At 51.7% G+C, this 9,259-nt stretch overlaps 1 protein-coding gene across 1 annotated transcript in view; it reads right to left on the bottom strand.

Annotated features, from left to right (window-relative positions):
• Positions 1 to 8,083, bottom strand: part of Wnt5b (Wnt family member 5B) — a 136,085-nt gene extending 128,002 nt beyond the window's left edge. Inside the window, exon 1 of the mRNA XM_045137209.1 lies at positions 7,968 to 8,083. The gene's annotated coding sequence lies outside the window, so the exon portion shown is untranslated. The remainder of the gene's footprint in view (positions 1 to 7,967) is intronic.
• Between the last annotated feature and the right edge of the window lie 1,176 nt (positions 8,084 to 9,259).

A 9,259-nucleotide genomic window follows, 5' to 3' on the forward strand; every position in this document is an offset into this window, starting at 1 on the left:
GCTAGGACCTCCAGCCACTGCAAAGGAACTTCAGACACGTGCGCCCCCTGGTGCATCTGGCTAATGTGGGTCCTGGGGAATCGAACCGGGGCCCTCAGGTTTTGCAGGCAAACGCCTTAACTGTTAAGCCACCTCCCCAGGGCCCCCTTTTAAAAATATTTTATTTATTTACTTGAGAGAGAGAGAGAGACAGAGGAAGAAGCAGAGAGAAAGAGAGAGGATCTTTTCTTCATTTCTGTAGTGCTGGGGGTGGGCGTGCCTTGTGCATGCCAGGCAAGGGCTCCACCACCAAGTCACACCTTGACCCAGCAGCCTTCATCGTTAATGCGGAGCAAGCTGGGGACAGCTGCTGAGCAAGTTCAGATGCTTGGTCCTTAGACCTCCCCAGCAGGGCCAGGATGAGCCTTGCACACAGAGGTTCCAGGTACGGCCTAAGGGCCTTCCGCACACTACCCTCACCACAAACCTGCCTCAAAGCAACAAGAAGAATAGGTCTGAAGAGATATTGTTTCCAGCCTAACAGTATAGAAATCGGGTGCTCTGCCTCACCTCGGGCAGGCTGCACAGCAGGTGACTCCTAGATCCACGTGGCAAGCGCCACGGAGCCTGCGCCTCCGCCCCTGTGACTTCAGTCTGCTCTTGCTCCTGGCCCGCAATTGTGTATCTTCTCAGCACTATTCAGAGTTCCATTCTCCCGCACCCCCCATGCCCCTGCCTGGAAGTCTGTGATCCTCTGCTTCATAACTTCTAGACAAAAATCGCTTTAAGAGTTTATTACCTTGACTGCTAGTCGCAACCCCCAAACAAAAAAGAATTTTTTTTGAGGAAGGGTCTCATTCTAGCTCATACTGACCTGGAATTCACTATGTAGTCTCAGGGTGGTCTAGGGCTGCGATTAAAGGCATGTACCACCATGCCAGGACTAAGATTTCTTTCCTCCTTCCCTCCTTCCTTCCTTCCTTCCTTCCTTCCTTCCTTCCTTCCTTCCTTCCTTCCTTCCTTCCTTCCTTCCTTCCTTCCTTTGACAGAAAGAGGCACAGAGAAAGAGAGAGAGAGAATGGGCACACCAAAGGCTCCAGCCACTGCAAATGAACTCCAGATGCATGCTCCCCCTTGTAAACCTGGCTTATGTGGGTCCTGGAGAGTCGAACCAGAATCCTTTGGCCTTTTAGGCAAATGCCTTAACTGCCAAGGCATCTTTCCAGCCCCCCCCCCCCCATAAAAACAAGATTTCTATAAAGTCTCTATCAATTCATGACTCAAAATCTCCCAGGAGAAACTTCTCAACAAATGTGGATAAAGTGTGTAATCTTCAAGACATGCCTGTGACAAAGGCTTTAGCTCCAACTTCCCACAGCACTAGCAACCTCCTTCCCTCGGAGGGCAAGAAGCAGGTGGGTACGCTGGGTACGCACATCTGCCCACTGGCTCAGGAATATCCCATGTGCCGGCAATACAGGCACAGAGCCCAGAAGCGCCGCTGCTGTGTGGCTGCCGCCTTGGGTGCGGGGCTTCCCACGTGGGGGGCACTGAGAGGCTCAGCAGTGACGGGGCTGCCAGTGGCTCTGCTGAAAAGGCGCTCCTGCTTGCCACGTCATACTGCGTTCCATCCTTAGTGTATGTGTCATGTGTGTGTGCACGCACGTGCCTCTGCGCATGGTCACAGGCCACTCCTTCATCATCTCTCTGCCTCAGTCCCTTTTGGGTCTCTCTCTCTCTGCATCTGGGAAGCCCCATGGGTCTGCCCATCTCTGCCTCACGAGGCTCTAGTCACACGTGAATGCAGCCACGCTTACTCTTTTTAAACACATTTTATTTATTTAAACATATTTATTTATTTACATTATTTAGAGAAAGATGGAGGGAGAGAGAGAGAAAGAATGGGTGCACCAGGGCCTCCAGCCACTGCAAATGAACTCCAGATGCATGCGCCCCTTGTGCATCTGGCTTACGTGGGTGCTGGAGAATCGAACCGGGATCCTTTGGCTTTGCAGGCATCTGCCTTAACTGCTAAGCCATCACTCCAGTCCCACACCTGCTCTATTACAGAGGTGTTGAGGATCCAAACTCAGGTCCTCATGTTTATGCAAGTGTCCTTCCCAGCACAGCAATCTCCCCGCCCCCATTTGTCTACTATTAGTTTCAACATTGTTGAGAAGTTTCTCTTGGGAAATTTTGAGGAAGGATTTACTGCTGAGTCAGTCTGCCCCTTAATCAGTCCAATGGGACTCAGAGCAAATCGAATTGGACGTTTGCAGACAATTTGACAGGGACCTTTGGAGAATACAGTCGGAAACCAAGAACTTGCTAAACCATTACCTTTTCTAATTCAAGAGCAACCAGCATCCCATGGGCCTCACAAAATCCACTCTGACCTTCAAAAATTACTCAAAAGAAAACAACCACTTCGGAACTTGTATTTCTGAGTTCATGGAACCCAGACAGAAGGAACCTTGAATGGTTTAATGGACTTGTGATCCACCATCCGAGGTAGAGCCAATGCTAACATGCAAATTTGTGGTAAAAACCCTTCCGAGGAAGGCTATCCCACTCAAGGTTGACTCCTCGGATGCTATAGAAAATGCAAAGGCTAAGATCCAGGATAAGAAGGAAATTGCTCCTGATTAGCAAAGACTGCTTTGCTGGTAAGCAACTGGAAGATGGGCATGCTTTGGACTATGTCTGACAACACATTCAGAAGGAGTTCCTCCCTTCACCTTGTGTTAAGACTTAGTAGTGGTGCTTAAAAAAAAGAAAGAAAGAAAGAAAGGGCTGAAGAGATTGCTTAGTGGTTAAGGCATTTGCCTTCAAAGCCAAAGGACCCAGGTTCGATTCTCCAGGACCCATATAAGCCAAATGCACAAGGTAGCACATACGTCTGAAGTTCATTTGCAGTGGATGGAAGCCCTGGTGCATCCATTCTCTTCCTTTCTCTCTCCAATCCACTCTCTCTCTCTGTCTCTTTCTCACTCTCAAATAAATTAATTAATTTAAAAAAAGAAAAAGAAGGAAGAAGTCTTATATCACTCTCAGGGAAAATGAGCATTACGAGAAAGAAGGTTAAGTTAGCTGTCCTTAAATTTTTTTTGCTCATTTATTTATTTATTTGAGAACAACAGAGAGAGAAAGAGGCAGAGAGAGAGAGAGAGAGAGAGAGAGGGAGAATGGGCGCGCCAGGGCCTTCAGCCACTGCAAATGAACTCCAGACGCGTGCACCCCCTTGTGCATCTGGCTAACGTGGGTCCTAGGGAGTCGAGCCTTGAACCAGTGTCCTTAGGCTTCACAGGCAAGTGCTTAACCACTAAGCCATCTGTCCAGCCCTGTCCTTAAATGTTTTAACAATATTTTTATTTATTTGGGAAAGACAGAGAAAGAGGCAGAGAGAGAGAAAGAATGGGCGCACCAGGGCCTCTAGCCACTGCAAACGAACTCCAGACACATGCATCTGGCTTTATGTGGATTCTGGGAAATCAAACCTGGATTCTTAGGCTTTGCAGGCAAGCACCTTAACTACCAAGCCATCCATCCCTCCAGCCCCTGAAATATTTTTTAAAAAATATTTTTATTTATTTATTTGAGAGAGAGAATGAGTCAGTCAGTCTAGGGGCACACCAACGCCTCCTGCCATGCAAACTAACTTCAGACACATGTGCCACTTTAAGTATCTGGCTTTACATTGGGTACTGAGGAACCACACCCACGCCAGCAGACTCTGCAAGCAAGTCTTTAACCACTGAGCTCTCTCTCCCCCAGCCCCTTGTCCTGAAATATTATACGGTGGATAAAAACAGCAAAATTTGTGTAAAAAGATAAAAAGTAAAATAACATATTTTTAAAAATAGCAAAATTTGGGCTGGAGAGATGGCTTAGCGGTTAAGCGCTTGCCTGTGAAGCCTAAGGACCCCAGTTCGAGGCTCGGTTCCCCAGGTCCCACGTTAGCCAGATGCACAAGGGGGCGCACGCGTCTGGAGTTCGTTTGCAGAGGCTGGAAGCCCTGGCGCGCCCATTCTCTCTCCCCCCCTCTATCTGTCTTTCTCTCTGTGTCTGTTGCTCTCAAATAAAAATAAATAAATAAATAAATAAATAAATAAATAAATAAATAAAAATAGCAAAATTTGTCACCTTTGTAGAGAGTGCCCTTCTGATGAACATCCTCCTGGAGTTTTTATTTTATTTTCTTATTTTTATTTTTGGTTTTTCAAGGTAGGGTCTCACTCTAGCCCAGGCTGACCTGGAATTCGCTATGGAGTCTCAGGGTGGCCTTGAACTCACGGCGATCCTCCTACCCCTGCCTCCTGAGTGCTGGGATTAAAGACGTGTGCAGACGTGTGCCACCACGCCCTGGAGTTTTTAATGGCCGCTTTGACAGATATTACTGCGTGCCAGGGCCTCCAGCCGCTGCAAATGAACTCCAGATGTGTGTGCCCCCTTGTGCGTCTGGCTTACGTGATTCCTGGGGAATTGAACCTCAGTCCTTTGGCTTTGCAGGCAAGTGCCTTAACCACTGAGCCATTTCAACAGCCCCCATTCTCTCTCTGTCTCTCTCACTTTCTCTCAAAATAAAGTGAGTAAATCAAGAAAAAAATTAAGAAAAACCTCATGGCAAAAACAAACATACAAAGATGAGGGCATATGGATGAGTTCAGTTCTTTGGGGGTTTAGAGGTTCAGGGTACAAAAATGTAGAAAAACAACTCTTTAACAACCTTTAAGAGTTGGAAAGAAAGCCGCATGGGTGGAGAAGCAAGGAGAGAGTCCTACTTTAGAAAGCTCGGGAGAGGGTTTTCAGGGCTAAAAAAGACTAAAAGTCAGGAAATGTAGCCACAGCACCAGGCCAGTGGCCACAGCTCTGAGCCAGTGGGCCAGGTTGGGGCGGGGGGAAGCAGTGGGCAGAGGCTTAAATTTAGCCAGGTAAACAGCCCGGGTGGAGAGAGCCTGGGAGGCGCAGAGCCATTACCTGCTCTGGGAGCATTTCTTTTTTTGTTGTTGTTGTTTTAATTTTTTTTTTTTCTTTTGGTTTTTGCAGGTAGGGTCTTGCTCTAGCCCAGGCTGACCTGGAATTCACTTTGTAGTCTCAGGGTGGTCTCAAACTCACGGCAATCGTTCTACCTCTGCCTCCCAAGTGCTGGGATTAAAGGCGTGCGCCACAGGGACCAGCTTGCCAAGAGCATTTCTGGCTCCAAGTAAAAAGTCCAGGCAGCACCAAAATCAATGGCAGATATGTTGTCAGGGCTCCACCAACATGCTGTTGGGAGGAGCACACAGGTGTGCCTCAGACAGGTGCTCAAGTCAAGACCCATCAGGCTATCATGTGTCCCACGGTCCCTAAGCTATGGATTCCTCTGGACTCCTTGATACAGACTGAAGCTGGCCAACAGAAATGAGCCAAGGACACCCTTACATGAGGTTCTACACACTCTCATCACACGTTTTTTAAAAACATTTTCTGTTTATTCTTATTTATTTATTTGAGAGTGACAGACAGAGAAAGAGGCAGAGAGAGAGAGAGAGAATGGGCGCACCAGGGCCTCCAGCCACTGCAAATGAACTCCAAATGTGTGCGCCCCCTTGTGCATGAGGCTAACGTGGGTCCTGGGGAATGGAGCCTTGAACCGGGGTCCTTAGGCTTCACAGGCCAGCACTTAACCGCTAAGCCACCTCTCCAGCCCTCACCACACATTTTGTATGTCACTGTTCCAAGTCTCAAGAGAGCTGGCGGAGTTACAACCACTACAGTGCACACGAGAACTCCCAGGACTGTGAGAGGTGTGGGGCTAGCCTGAAGGCAGATGCTGAAGGTCTGTCTAGAACATTTAAGGAAACAAATGACGGGTGATGTGAACAGGAATCAGGAGAGCAAAATCAGTATCATGGACGTGAGGATTCCTTAGACCTGTTGGTTTCTTTCTATGTCAGAGAGGACAAAGATGGCACGCTGTGGCACCCCACGGGCCAGCAAAATCATGTTAGATGTAAAAATCAGAACACACAAGCCAAAGCCGGGCGCGGTGGAGCACGGCTTTAATCCCAGCACTCTGGAGGCAGAGGTATGAGAATCGCTGTGAGTTCGAGGCCAACCTGAGACTCCATAGTGAATTCTAGGTCAGCCTGAGCTAGAGTGAGACTCTACCTCGAAAAACAAAATACAAACAAACAAACAAACAAAAAATCAGAATACACCAGCCTTGTCTTTAACCACCTTGCAGAAGAACAAACAACAAAATCATTCAGAAAATCGTCTGGGCTGGTGATGGAGCTCAATCATAGAGCGCTTGCATGTCATGCACCTGAGTAAGGTCCTAGGCTGCAGCCCTTGCACTGCAAATAAGCAAACAACATCTTTCAGTTGCCACCAGACTCAGAGAGGGTGAAACGCACAGACAAACAATCCAAGATTTATTTTACCTTATTTTTTCGCAGCATGTCTCCTAGAAAACCTGGGACTGTTCCATTATTACAAATTTTGATGCTGGGGATAGAACCCAGGGCCCAGAACACAAGAGAAACACACAAACTACCACAGAGCTCCCCACAGCCCTGTCCCTTCCCTCTACGCTTTCTGGAGAGAAAACATTTTAGGAAAGCAGTGTTTCAGGCCAACAAGAAACCCTGGAAGGCATCACAACCACACAAGCACTAAAAAAGCTGGTTTCAGACATGCTGGGCAAACGCCCTCCCTCATACGCGTAAATACTTGGAAAGGCCTGGCCCTAGGAAAACAGGAATTCCACAGGTGGAAAGAGGCCAGCAAGAGCCAGTAAGCAACTCGGGGCCTGGTTGGACTCCCCTGAGAGGCACACCCCCTCAGAGCTACAAATCCTCTGATTGTTTCTAAGAGAAGAAAGGAAAGGGGATGTCTCCCACAGCTGGTCCTGAGGATTTATACACACAGCAGTTCCTTTGCTTGTCTCCCCACAACCTGTCAGCCACCTGCACCTGTTGGTTAGGAGCCCCTGGCTTCAGTTCCAACCTCTTTCCTTGGGCTCCTGCCCTTGCAATCCCCTGGAGACCCAGCACTGTCTGAGCCTTCACAACCGGGAGGAGCCCCTAAGGTGACTTTTGCACCTCCTCCTTGCTATTTATAAACTACAGTTCATCGGTGTCAGAGGAAACAGACACTATTTTGAAATAGAGGAAAAAACAATTCACCCGGCCCTTCACCTCTAATGGGTCAGGTGTGCCAGAACTCGGGCGCAAATGTGGTCAGGCCTGTAAGGCACTGGCTCCAAGGCCTGGCATCCCCCAGCCAGTGCCTGAGATCTGTCTTGCCCTTTGATAAGCTCTGCATGTGAAGGCATGGCACGCAGCAGCAACTGGTGCAGAGGAGAGTCCTGAGACTTTCTGGGGGTACGCCCCACTGCTCCAAGGGGGGGTTGTCTAGGCTACTTGGGGGTCAGCGCCCCAAGTTTTCATCGTGTCTGCTCCCTATACGCACGGACACAAGCACACAGCTCTGGCAAATGGTAGCTGTGGTAGTTCAGGGCTTGGTAACTTGACCCGAGGCCTTTTTTTTTTTTTTTTTTTTACTCCAGGTACCAGGCTGAAACTTGTACAAAGTGGCCAGTCACTATAGAAAGCTTTGCCAACGTGGCCAGGTGGCCAAAAAGGAGGACTCTGGAAAAAAAAAGGGGGGGAGGGATCTGAACCACCTCGGTTTCCCCCTTCCCTCTCTCTGCAAAACAGAATCGATCACTCTGGAAAGCGGAGTGAACTTGGCATGGGTAGGGTGTTGGGTCAGATAAGCCGGGCCAAGGCTCTCCGCAATGGTGGAGGACGAGGAGCTATGGCAAGAAATCGGACGGCTTGAGCGGCTGTGGCCACGGGCGGGGACTGCAGCTTGGCCACCCGCGGCCGAGTCGCCCTCCCGGTCGGTGGGCGAGCGCGGAGCTGCCCGGGAGCCGGCGCCCTACCTGCCCCGCGTCCAGCGCGCGCTCCCCGGCGGTGCCCTCCCCGGGCGGCGGCGCTTACCTGCGGGCTGTCCGGCTCCCGTCTCTCTCCGTCCGCAGCCGGGCTCGCGGGGTCCTGCCCCGGCCCTCCAGCCGCCGAACTGGGGGTGGTGGTGGTGGTGGTGGCCGCGGGCCCGGTGCTGGGCGCGCCCAGGGGCGGGGGTGGGAGACGCTGCGGTGTCCGGGGCGCCCGGGGCTTCGCTGCGCCGTGCGCTCTCCTCCCGAGCGCCCGAGCGCGGGATCCTCCGCGCCGCCCCCCCACCCCCACCACCCCTCTCCTCCACCCCCGGGAGAACTTTCCGCCCCAAGTTGTTCGGCGGCCCGCGGCTCGCAGTGCGGCGCAGCGCCGGGCGGGTGAGCGGATCCCCCGCCGCCGCCTCCTCCTCCGCCCCGCCTCCGGCGCCGCCTCCGCCCCCCAATCCCCGCTTCTCCACCACTACCACCCGCCCCGGGGGCAAGCCTCGGCCCCCCCCCCCTCCCCACCGAGCCCTTCCCCGCCGGCTCGTCGTCGGAGAGCGCGGACCCCGGACCTCCGCACCTGCCTCCGGGATCCCGGAACGTCCGCCGCGGGACCCCGGCAGCAGGCAGCTCTCGCCCGGCGTCCCCAGAGCCCCGGAGCGATCGCTCTTCCCGATGGCCGCGGGCACGGAGCTGCACTTGTCTCCCTCGCTGAATCCTCGTTTGAGTGCTGCCGGGTGACCCAAGAACTATTTTCCACTTTGCAAACCCAGGTCTTTCTCCCCCCACCCCACCACCCCATTACTCTCGGTAAGGGACCTAAGGTAATGTCACAGACACTCAACTGGGAATATCATGATGCCCCGAGGGGCTACAGGGAAACGCTCCTAACGTGCATTTAGGGTTGAATTTATTTATTTATATTTTTTGGGTTTTTTTCGAGGTAGGGTCTTGCTCTAGCCCAGGCTGACCTGGAATTCACTGTGTAGTCTCAGGGTGGCCTCGAACTCACGGGGATCCTCCTACCTCTGCTGGGATTAAAGGCGTGCGCCACCATGCCCGCCGGCTCTCCCCTGATGTTGTAATGGGTGACCCCCGAGGCGCATAAAAGGGCCTTAACTGTAGCCTGCAAAGGTCGCTGGAGTCCAGTGTTTGACCTGCAGCTCAGACCAGAATTTAAATACTTTTACTGAGGGTCCCCACCTCCCGTCAGTCTGTTGTCTCACAGAGCACGGTGGTGAGTTACCCAAAAGAAGGGCAGGGACCTTGGAAATGGCAGGGACCTCTGCTGGTGGCCAGACCCTGTGCTAAAAGCCCGGCGACGAGGTGCCAGCAAGAGCACGTGGTCTGCGGCCA

This window comes from Jaculus jaculus, chromosome 18 (genome assembly GCF_020740685.1).
Source record: "Jaculus jaculus isolate mJacJac1 chromosome 18, mJacJac1.mat.Y.cur, whole genome shotgun sequence".
Lineage (NCBI taxonomy): Eukaryota > Metazoa > Chordata > Mammalia > Rodentia > Dipodidae > Jaculus > Jaculus jaculus.